Raw genomic sequence first — 12,751 nt, forward strand, 5'->3', positions numbered from 1 at the left:
CCCGGGTGGCTCAGTCGGTTAAGCGGCCGACTTTGGCTCAGGTCATGATCTCGCACTCTGTGAGTTCGAGCCCCACGTCGGGCTCTGTGCTGACAGCTCAGAGCCTGGAGCCTGTTTCAGATTCTGTGTCTCCCTCTCTCTCTGACCCTCCCCCGTTCATGCTCTGTCTCTCCCTGTCTCAAAAATAAATAAACGTTAAAAAAAAAATTAAAAAAAAAATAAAGTTCAAAACAGCCATGAAACCATGTCTCCTGGTCACAACATAGTTTATGTCTCTATGGATTTGTCTACTCTGCATTTTATATATGAGTATGTGTCCATGTGAGTCTGGTCTCTTTCACATAGGCTATTTTCTCTTTTTTAAATTTAAATCCAAATTAGTTAACATATAGTGTAATGATAATTACAGGAATAGAATTTAGTGATTAATCACTTACGTATAACACCTAGTGCTCATCCCAACAAGTGTCCTCATTACTGCCCCTCACCCCTTAGCCTTCCCCCAACCCAACAACCCTGTTTCTCCTCTGTAATTCAGAGTCTCTTAAGGTTTGCCTCCTGTTTTTATCTTATTTGTGCTTCCCTTCCTTTATGTTAATCTGTTTTGTATCTTAAATTCCATATATGAGTGAAATCATGTATTTGTTTTTCTCTGACTTATTTCGCTTAGCCTAACACTCTAGTTCCATCCACATTGTTGCAAATGGCAAGATTTCAGTATTTTTGATCTCCAAGTAATATTCCATTGTGTGTGTGTGTGTGTGTGTGTGTGTGTGTGTGTGTGTGTGTGTATCTTCTTTATCCATTCATCAGTCGATGGACATTTGGGATCTTTCCATACTTTGGCTATTGTTGATAGTGCTGCTATAATAAATCAGGGTGCCTGTGCTCCTTTGAATCGGCACTCCTGTATCCTTTAGATAAATATGTAGTAGGTGCAATCGCTGGGTCATAGGGTAGTTCTATTTTTAATCTTTTGAGGAACCTCCATATGTTTTCCAGAGTCACCGCACCAGTTTGCATTCCCACCAGCAGCGCAAAAGAGTTCCTCTCTCTCCGCATCCTTGCCAGTATCTGTTGTCGCCTGAGAAGTTAATTTTCACCATTCTGATACCAGTGAGGTGGTATCTCACTGTGGTTTTGATTTGTATTTCCCTGTTGATGAGTGATGTTGAGCATGTTTTCATGTGTTGGTTGGCCATCTAAATGTCTTCTTTGGAAGTGTCTACTCATGTCTTTTGCCCATTTCTTCCCTGGATTATTTCTTTTTTGGGTGTCGAGTTTGATAATTTCTTTATAGATTTTGGATACTAACCCTTTATCTGATATGTCATTTGCAAATAACTTCTCCCATTCTGTCAGTTGCCTTTTAGTTTTGCTGATGGTTTCCTTCGCTGTGCAGAAGCTTTTTATTTTGATGAGGTCCCAGTAGTTCAATTTTGCTTTTGTTTCCCTTGCCTCCAGAGACGTGTTGAGTAAGAAGTTGCTGTGTCCAAGGTCAAAGAGGTTTCGCCTGCTTTCTCCTTGATTTGATGGCTTCCTGGCTTATGTTTAGGTCTTTGATCCATTTTGAGTTTATTTTGGTGAATGGTGTAAGAAAGTGGCCCAGGTTCATTCTACATGCTGGTATCCAGTTTTCTCAACACCATTTGCTGAAGAGACTGTCTTTTTCCATTGGATATTCTTTCCTGCTTTGTCAAAGATCAGTTGGCCATATGTTTCTGGGTCCATTTCTGGGTTCTCTATTCTGTTCTGTTGATCTGTGTGTCTGTTTTGGGGCCAGTACCATACTGTCTTGATGATTACAGCTTTGTGATACAGATTGAAGAGCGGGATTGTGATGCCTCCAGCCTTGGTTTTCTTTTTCAGGATTGCTTTGGCTATTTGGGGTCTTTCCAGTTTCCGTACAAATTTTAGGATTTAGCTCTGTTAAGAATGCTGGTGCTATCTTGATAGGGATTGCACTGAATATGTAGATTGCTTTGGGTAGTTACTGACATTTTAACAATATTTTTCCAATCCATCAGCATGGAATGTTTTTCAGTTGTTTTGTGTCTTCTTCCAATTTCTTTCATAAACTTTCTTTTTTTAATTTTTAACATTCACTTATTTTTGAGAGAGGATGAGCATGGGAGGGGCAGAGAAAGAGGGAAACAGAGGATCCAAAGCAGGCTCTGTGCTGAGAGCAGAGAGCCTGATGTGGCAACTGAACTCACAAACCATGAGATCATGACCTGAGCCAAACTCAGACCCTTAACCTACTAAGCCACCCAGCTACCCCTATTTCACAAGCTTTCTAGAGTTTTCAGTGTATAGCTTTTTCACCTCTCTGGTTAGGTTTATTCCTAGGTATTTCATGGGTTTTGGTGCAATTGTGAATGGGATCAATTCCTTGATTTCTCTTTCTGTGGCTTCATTATTAGTGTATAGAAATGCAAACAATTTCTGCACATTGATTTTATATCCTGAAACTTTGCTGAGCTCATGTATCACTTCTAGCAGTGTTTTGCTGGAGTCTTTTGGGTTTTCCACATAGAATATCAGGTCTTCTGCAAACAGTGAAAGTTTGACTTCCTCCTTGCTGATTTGGATGCCTTCCATTTCTTTGTGCTGTCTGATTGCTGAGGCTAGGACTTCCAACACTATGTTGAATAATAGTGGTGAGAGTGGACATCCTTGTCATGTTCCTGACCTTAGGGGGAAAACTCTGTTTTTCCCCATTGAGGATGATATTAGCTGTGGGTCTTTCATATATGGCCTTTATGATCTTGAGGTATAATCCTTCTATCCCTACTTTCTTGAGGGATTTTATCAAGAAAGCATGCTGTATTTTGTCAAATGCTTTTTCAGCATCTATTGAGAGTATCATGTGGTTCTTAACCTTTCTTTTATTAATGTGATGTATCACATTGATTGTTTTGTGGATATTGAACCAGCCCTGCAACCCAGGTATAAATCCCACAGGGTCATGGTGAATAATTTTCTTAATGTATTGTTGGATCCGGTTGGCTAGTATCTTGTTGAGGATTTTTGCATCCATGTTCATCAGAGAAATTGGTCTGTGGTTCTCGTTTTTAGTGGAGTCTTTGTCTGGTTCTGGAATCAAGGTAATGCTGGCCTTGTAGAATGAGTTTGGAACTTTTCCTTCCATTTCTTTTTTTTTTTTTTTTTTTAAACATCTTCAAAAAAATTTTTTTAACGTTTATTTACTTTTGAGACAGAGAGAGACAACGCATGAATGGGGGAGGGGCAGAGAGAGAGGGAGACACAGAATCGGAAGCAGGCTCCAGGCTCTGAGCCATCGGCCCAGAGCCCGACGCGGGGCTCGAACTCATGGACTGTGAGATCGTGACCTGAGCTGAAGTCGGACGCTTAACCGACTGAGCCACCCAGGCGCCCCTGAAACATCTTCAAAAGAACAGGTGTTAACTCTCCTTAAGAGTGGTAGAATTGCCCTGGAAAGCCATCTGGCCCTCCACTCTTGTTTGTTGAAGGGTTTTTTGTGTTTTTTTAAATTTTTTTAATGTTTTTTATTTATTTTTGAAAGACAGACAGAGCATGAGCGGGGGAGGAGCAGGGAGAGAGGGAGACACAGAATTTGAAGCAGGCTCCAGGTTCTGAGCTGTCAGCACAGAGCCCGATGCGGGGCTCAAACTCACGAACCGTGAAATCATGACCTGAGCCGAAGTCGGACGTTTAACCGACTGAGCCACCCAGGCGCCCCAAAGGGTTTTCGATCACTGATTTAATTTCTTTACTGGTATGGGTCTGTTCAAATTTTCTATTTCTTCCTGTTTCAGTTTTGGTAGGTTATATGTTTCTAGGAATCTGTCCATTTCTTCCAGATTGCCCAATTTGTTGGCATATAATTGTTCATCATATTCTCTTACTATTGTTTGTATTTCTGCTGTGTTGGTTGTGATCTCTCCTCTTTTATTCATGATTTTATTTATTTGGGTCCTTTCTCTTTTCTTTTTAATCAACCTGACTAGGGCTTTATCAATTTTGTTAAGTCTTTCAAAGAACCAGCTCCTGGTTTCATTGATCTGTTCTACTGTTTTTTGTTTTGTTTGGTTTTGTTTTTATATGTATCATTGACTTCTGCTCTAATTTTCTATTATTTCCCTTTGTCTGCTGGTTTGGGGCTCTATTTGCTGTTCTTTTTCCAGCTCTTTTAGGTGTAAGGTTAGGTTGTGTATTTGAGACCTTTCTTCCTTGTTTAGGAAGGCCTGGGTTACTATATACTTCCCTCTTACGACCGCCTTTGCTACATCCCAGAGGTTTTGGGCTGTTGTGTTTTCATTTTCATTGGCTTCCATGTACTTTTTAGTTTCCTCTTTAATTTCTTGATTAACCCATTCATTCTTCAGTATGATTTTTTTTTATCTCCAAGTATTCATGGTCTTTCCAAATTTTTTATCGTGGTTGATTTTGAGTTTCATAGCACTGTGGTCTGAAAACATGCATGGTATGATCTCGATCTTTTTGTACTTGTTGAGGGCTGATTTGCGTCCCAGTACGGATCTATTGTGGAGAATGTTCCATGTGCACTCAAGAAGAATGTGAATTCTGCTGCTTTAGGATGAAATGTTCTGAATATATCTGTTAAGTCCATCTGATCCAGTGTGTCATTCAAAGCCATTGATTTTCTTCTTCGATACTCTGTCAATTGCTGTAACTGGGGTGTTGAAGTCCCCTACTATTATGGTATTATAATCAATGAGTTTCTTTATGTTTGTGATTAATTGATTTATATATTTGGGTGCTTCATGTTGGGGACATAAATATTTACAATTGTTAGATCATCTTGGTGGGTAGACCCCTTAATTATGATATGACACCTTTCTTCATCTTTTGTTACAGTCTTCATTTTAAAATCTAGTTTTTCTGATATAAGCATAGCTACTCCAGCTTTCTTTTGATGACCATGAGCATGATAGATGGTTCTCTATCCGCTCACTTTCATCTGCAGGTATCTTTAGGTCTAAAATGAGTCTCTTGTAAGCAGCATATAGATGAGTTTTGTTTTTTGGAGGTCTGGTTTGGTGGTTATGAACTCCTTTAGTTTCTGTCTGGAAAACTCTTTATCTCTCCTTCTATTTTGAATCTCTCCTTCTCCTTGCTGGAAAAAGAATTCTTGGCTGCTTATTTTCCCAATTCAGTATGTTGAATATATCTTGCCGCTCCTTTCTGGCCTGCCAAGTTTCTGTGGATAGGTCTACTGTGAACCTGATCTGTCTTCCCTTATAAGTTAAGGACTTTTTTTCCCCCTTGCTGCTTTCATAATTCTTTTCTTGTCTGTGTAATTTTGTGATTTTGACTATGATATGCCGTGGTGATGGCCGTTTTTTGTTGAACCAAATGAGTTCTCTGTGCTTCTTGGATTTTAATATCTGTGTCCTTCCCCAGATTAGGAACATTTTCTTACATAAACATTGCTCACATAAACCTTCTGCCCCTTTTTCTCTCTCTTCATCTTCTGGGACTCATATGATTCAGACGTCGTTCCTTTTTAATAAGTCACTGAGTTCTCTACGTCTTGTATCATGATCTTTTGCCTTTGTTTCCCTCTTTTTTCTGCTTCATTACTTTCCATAATTTTATCTTCTAAATCATTGACCCTGCTCTGCTTTGCCCATCCTTACCGTCATGGCATCTATTCAAGATTGCATCTCAGTAATAGCACTTTTAATTTCGTCCTGACTAGATTTTATTTCTTTTATCTCCACAGAAAGGGAGTCTATACTTTTTTCAACCCCAGCTAGTATTCTTATTAGCATGGTTCTAAATTCTAGTTCAGACATCTTTTTTTTTTTTAATGTTTATTTTTGAGAGACAGCGAGACATGGAGTGCAAGTGGAGGAGGGGCAGAGAGAGAGAGACAGAATCTGAAGCAGGCTCCAGGCTCTGAGCTGTCAGCACAGAACCCGACATGGGGCTCGAACTCACAAACTGTGAGATCATGACCTGAGCTGAAGTCAGACGCTTAACCGAATGAGCCACCTGGGCACCCCGTTCAGACATCTTGATTATGTCTGTGTTGATTAAGCCCCAGGCTGTCATTTCTTCCTGTTTTTTCTTTTGGGGTGAATTTCTCCCTGTTTCTGATTTTGGAGGAAGAAAAATTAATGAAATAAAACACTAAAATCAAAAAATTAAAAACAAAAGATCAAAGGAACCTAGATCCTAGGTGTGTTTTGGTCTGCTTGTGGAAGGAAGCTTGGTAGAATAGAGGGGGGACAAAATGGAAGGAAAAGTAAAAAAAAAAAAAAAAAAGAAAAATTTAAAAATTAAAAAAATAGGGGCGCCTGGGTGGCGCAGTCGGTTAAGCGTCCGACTTCAGCCAGGTCACGATCTCGCGGTCCGTGAGTTCGAGCCCCGCGTCAGGCTCTGGGCTGATGGCTCCGAGCCTGGAGCCTGTTTCTGATTCTGTGTCTCCCTCTCTCTCTGCCCCTCCCCCGTTCATGCTCTGTCTCTCTCTGTCCCAAAAATAAATACAAAAAAAACGTTGAAAAAAAAAATTAAAAAAATATATATATAATAAAATAGAACAAAATGAAATGAGATAGAACAAAAAAAGTTTTTAAGTACAAAACATACAAATAAGAATACATTTTTCTTTCTGTATCCAAGAATGAGGTAGAAAGAAAGAAGGAAAAAACAATTTAAGCAAAAACAGAAGTAAAGAAAATGAACAAATAAAGGAACCAGCCCACAGAATGAAACCAGAATGAAGTTACATCTAGTTTTCCCTAGAACTTGAACTGTGAATCCTTTTATAGTCGTACACTAAGCAGGTGGAGGGGCTTGTGCTGGTCTTCTAGGGGATGAGCATGGAGGGCACAGCCGCGCGGGGCTTGGTGTCAGGGCTCCATTCCCCAGTTGGTGGCGCTGCTTAGCTCACTAGGGTGGATCAGTGTGGCACGCATGTGCGTGGGCGGGAGAGGCGGAAATGGCTTCCCCCAGCTGCCTCCTCTCTGGGGCAGGAACTTCCTGCTCTCATGGACCGGCGATCAAGCACCCCTCCTTTGTCTCAGGCCGCTGTCCCCTCCGCACCTCTACCTGTCCACGTCCAAGCTGTCCGCCTGCCAGGCGGCAACTCCCTCCCGAGTTTTATCTTCGGATGGGGTTGTTTCAAAACCCCACGCTTCAGAGACCCTTGCAGCTTGGACCCGTGCCAACTCTCTGGGGGAGGGTCTCACTGAGCAAAGGCCCCAGAAAACGTTCGTGCGATTGCGCGGCAGCAGAGGTTCAGACTACGGCAAACCAGGCCCCGTGTTTCACCGCACTCTGGCATCTTTCTCCCAATACCAGCAAACGAGTCTGCCCTCCAGGGTCCACTGGGACCTTTGCCCATGGGGAGGCCGTATGGCCTCTACCAAATGCATTCCAGGCAGGGGAACCGCTTCTCCCCGTGTCGCCCACGGACCCCTCAGACCCCGCTGCCTGCTCCTGGGCATTCACCCTGCTTCCTCACCGGAGCACCGTCAGGCACCGAACTCAGGAACTTCAGGCTCCACTTCACTGTTTATACAAGCCTGGTGGTATTGAAACCCACTCCTTTCTCCCCATCGGTGGTTTTGGGGAACAGGTTTCTTGTTGAGTCCCCTGCCAGTGTTTTTCACTCTTTCTCTCTCCTTCACTCCAGCTACTTTCAGAGGAGTACTTTTCTTGCACTGCCGATGCACCCCACTCTCCCCCTTTCTTTCTCTCTTTGTCCTCTCTCCACAAAAACCGCTGCCTACCTTCCGCAGCTTTCCTCTCCCCCAGTTCACCTCTGGGCACCACGTACTTGCCAAGTTTTGTGGCTCGAGTTCTGCAGATTGTTGTGTTAATCCTCTGGTCGACCTCCTAGGTGTCCAAAGTCTTTTGGTGCTGATCTAGCTGCATTTCAGGGACGAGACACGCTCGGGGTCTCCGGGCTGCTCTGCCATCGTAACTCCCCCTTCAAGATTCACTCATTTTACAGCACGTGTCCGTGCCTCATTCCTTTCTGGGGCTGAATCACCTGCCTCCTGTGTCTATGCCGCACCCGGTTCATCCATCCACACACCGGGGGACACTTGGGACGTTTCCCTCTTTTGCAAGGTCTGCACAGTTTTGCACCTGGCATTCGTGTGCACACATCTGAGTGTTTCCGTTTACGTAGGACTGGAACACTTGGGTCACACTGCCATTCTGTGTTTCACTTCTTGAGGAACCACCAAACTTTCTTCCACGTCAGCTGCCCTGACACTCCCACCAGCCAAGCACACGGTTCCACTTTCTCCACATCCCGACTGCCGCTTGTTTTCTGGATTCTGGCTCCTAGCCGTTCTCGTGAATGGGAAGTGGTATTGTCTTGTGTTCTGTCTTGTGTTTCCCTTCAGTTAGTGACATTGAGGATTTTTGCACGTGTGTATTAGACATTTGTGTGTCATCCTAAACGAAATGTCTATGCAAGGTTTTGCTCGCTTTCTAACTGGGTCGAGTTTTTGTCATTCAGATATAAGCATTCTTTGTGTATTCTGGACGATAAAAATCTCATCATACATTTGATTTACAAACATGATCTTCCATTTCATGGGAGGCATTTCAATCTCTTGATGTTGACTTCTGATGTACAAAAGATTGTAATTTTGCTGAAGCCTAATTTCCCACTCTTTCTTGTGTTCAACCCACAACCAAGCCAGGAAATTCTGATGGCTCTAACTTCAAATACTATCTAGGCTTCAACCTCCACATCATAGCCACTGCTACCAACCCAGTGTGACCCACCACCTTGGCCGACATCACCTTCCTAGTGCCTGTTGTCATGGTAACAGAGGGGTCCTGTGCGGGTGCCTGATCAGCTCATCTTGAGGGTCCACGCCACCCACCACCAAAGTCCGTCTCCTTGGTCAGCCAGTGCATGTGACCCACCCTATCCTCTCCTCTCACGTCTGCTATTCCTCTCCCCCCTCACTCTGCTGGGGGCACAGTGGCCTCTGGTGTCCTTCGGACATCCAAGACTCCCTCCCTCCTGCAGAATGCCTTCATTATTTGGTGCAGCCATAACACAGAGACAGACATTTGTGGTGTCACAACTGAGGCTGATGGAAGCCTGAGATCAAGATGTCTTGCAAGGCTGGTTCCTTCTGGAGGCTCTGAAGGACAATCTGTCCTAGGCCTCCCTCCCAGCTTCTGGGGGTTGCCCACAACCCTTTGCATTCCTTGGCGGGTAGACACATCATGCCAATCCCTGCTTCTGTTTCACATGGTCAAGCCCTGTCTTCAGTGCAGGCCTCTGTGTCCCAATTTCCCAGTTTTATAAGGACACCCATCACTGGGTCAAGACCTACCCTGACCCAGTATGGCTTCCTCTTCATTACATGTGCGAACACCTTATGTCTAGAGAAGGCTGTAGTCGGAAGTCCATTTGACATGAAACTTGGGGGGTACGATACTGGACCCAGAGTATGTATATGCCTGCACTGCGTATATCTTATCATCAATTTCGGTATCAACTTGCAGTGTTATCTGAAATCCTTACTTTACTATTTTGGTTTCCTAGTCCTTCCAACCACATGCACAACATCTCTATGAAACATACATAAACATTCCAGATTATATACACATGTGTATTGCTGAGACACATTATATGAACTCTACATACATCTTCCTTCCATCCCTTCACTGTACTACAATACTACTATGCAAGGTCAATGAAATCTACATGTAGATAACTATGGTTCTGCTGAATTGTGTTATTTAATCGTGGGTAAGGCCAGCAGGCATATTTCCCAGAATCCCTGTCTTTATGATTCTAGGTGACAATTCACCAATGGTCAAATTGCATGAGTACTGGAAGCACAAACGAAGGGGTGCCTGGGTGGCTCAGTCGGTCAAGCATCCGACTTTGGTTCAGGTCATGATCTCAGTTTGTGAGTTCAAGCCCCACATCGGGTTCTCTGCTCTCAATGCAGAGCCTGCTTTGGGATCCTCTGTCCCCCTTTCTCTGCCCCTCCCCCACTCGCACTTTCCCTCAAAATAAACTTTAAAAAGGTACACACAAGTGAAGATGCCCTAGTCTAGAGTTGGGGTCACCACACAGACGGATCAATGCATAGGGGCTCGCGGCCCATCTTTCTGAGTACTAGCCTGTCATTCAACCATGTACCCTAACCAAACACCAAACTTTACTCTTCCATTTTCTTAGCAGCCCTGTGTTCCACTCATGATCTTCCCCATCATGGTACAGATTCTAGGGTCAGAAATCCATAGCTTTGGGTTTTCCAGCCAGTCACACCTTGTCCCCCAGGCCCCTAATTTAGGTTGTCACGTTTGTTGATTTTCTTTGGTGCTTTGACTCCCCTCTTTTCTAGATCATACCATATTTGTATAATAACATAGCATTTGTGGGTGCCAGGCTGGCTTGGTCGGTGATCAGTCTTGATCTCCAGTTAATGAGTTTAAGCCCCACATTGGCTGAAGAGGTTACTTGAAAAAAAAGAGGGGGGGGATTTCATTTGTATAGCAAATATCCGTCATCTCAATAATTTTAGGAGATCAGGGATCCCGATGCCAGGACAACAGATATAACAGCACAGCTAAAAGGCACATGGAATTTTGACCCTCTGCTGCTTTGTTGAGTGCATATTCTATCCTTCCGTGTGAGAAATTAGCACCTTCCGCATATCTCAGGGTAAATGTACGAGTTCTCCATTTACACAGAGCTGAATCCAAGTCATTGGTAAATGCTGACTTATTCTATTTACATGAGATTAAAACAATGTGCATTTAATTTTTCTAGTGTTTATTTACTTTTTGAGAGACAGAGACAGAGCATGAGTAGGGGAGGGGCAGAGAGAGAGGGAAACACAGAATCTGAAGCAGGCTCCAGGCTCTGAGCCATTAGCACAGAGACCGATGCGGGGCTCAAACTCATAGACCATGAGATCATGACCTAAGCCGAAGTTGGACGCTCAACCGACAGAGCCCCCCAGGTGCCCCCCCCCCCAATCTACATTTGTTTACTCAGATGATTCTACTTGTTTCCCAGGAAATCCTAAGTTGTGTTTAACTATCACTTGTATACTAACAAACCTAACTCTCTTTACAAGAGAGATTTTATCAAAATTTCCCTTTGCGCTTATGTAGTGTCAAGTCAGGCTTGCTATTTCTCATTTAGGACAATTCTTGGTTAATATTTTCATGCGTTCTTAGTCATGGTACCAGCTGCACAGGATTTTAGGGATGTTTTCTTTTGGGTCGATATTTTAAATTCTTATATACTTACGATTTTTGTCATTACCGTGATTGTAACACACTACTAAGACTAAGGCGATGACTTCATCAATGCCCTCCACTCAAAGACCACCAGGACCACACCTGTGGGCAGAGAGGATCACACTGCATCGGGACATTGGATGACCACAACTCATGAAGGTGGGCAGAGGTGTCGGTGTGAGGGACACACTGTGACATGTACCGCGTGGACGTGTTCTGACATGACGCATGCAGACGTGTGACAGATGATGGGGGCGTGTGGGAAGGGCTCCCTTATTCTGGACTAGATGCCGTCAGGAGGTACAGGTAAGTTTGTGATTGGAGATCTTCACACTTCTTGTCTAGAAAGCAGGCGGGATGCGGTGCAGCTCAAACTATGAATAAAGAGGCAGCACAGGGCGCCTGGGTGGCTCAGTCGGTTAAGCATCCTAGGTCATAATCTCCCAGTTCGTGAGTTCGAGCCCTGTGTCGGATCTGTGCTGACAGCTCAGAGCCTGGAGCCTGCTTCGGATTCTGTGTCTCCCTCCCTCTCTGCCCCTCCCCTGCTCATGCTCTCTCTCTCTCTCTCTCAAAAATAAAATAAACATCTTTTAAAAATTTAAAAAAAGAAAAGAGGCAGCAGGCACATCAGCAAGAAGCAGGGAATATGTGGGGAGCTGTGTGGACTGGACTCTATTTTTTAGCCTCTTTACACACATGACCGTATCGTGGTCTTCATGTGCCTTGACGCCTCACAGACAAGGGTGTGCCTCGTCCGAGGACAGGCGGGTGAAATGGTTTCTGCTCAGTGAATGTCACAGCCCGGTACCGAGCGCCGGGCCGGCTTCCGTGTCTGAGGCTATGACTGCCATTCTCACCGACTGTGTGAACACGGACGTGCTGCTAACTCATAACCGGCAGTGTGTTAAATGTCCTCCCGAAAGGAACCCTGTCAGCACATATAAATCTAGTTGCTGCTCAGCAAATTCTACAAGGTACATACTATTTTTATCTCCTCGTAGGAGGTAACTGAGGCCTGTAAGTGCAGGTGATTTTCCAAAAACCGCAAGAAAGGAAGCAACTCAGGATCAAGATGCAAATCCAGCCTTTCTTTCCCAGACTCTATACTCAGCGGCAGGGGCTGATTACTGACCCTACTTCAGGTGCCACACACCTGGCTCAAAGCACACCATCACATTCCATGCTGACCCAGGCACTGTAAGCACTTGCCCGCATGGCCTCGGGCTCACGGCCGCCCACCCTCCTGCTCGTGCTCACTCCCGCGGTGCTCCCCGGGGTCACCCCCTCATTACATGCACTGACCATCCCTCTCAGCCCTGAGTGTAATAAACTGTTGTCCTGGGGCTTCCTGTGCCCCCTCCTGTGACCATACGACACTGGCCAACCCCTAATGGCCACAGAACAGGTGCCCATTCACAAGCCTCTAAACGTGAACTCTGGGGCTGTCCCTGCAAAACTGCAGAGTCAGAATCAGAAAGGCACCAGAGAGAAAAGGAACACCACT

Source organism: Panthera onca, chromosome A2 (genome assembly GCF_046562875.1).
Source record: "Panthera onca isolate mPanOnc1 chromosome A2, mPanOnc1 haplotype 2, whole genome shotgun sequence".
In the NCBI taxonomy this organism is placed as follows: Eukaryota; Metazoa; Chordata; class Mammalia; order Carnivora; family Felidae; genus Panthera; species Panthera onca.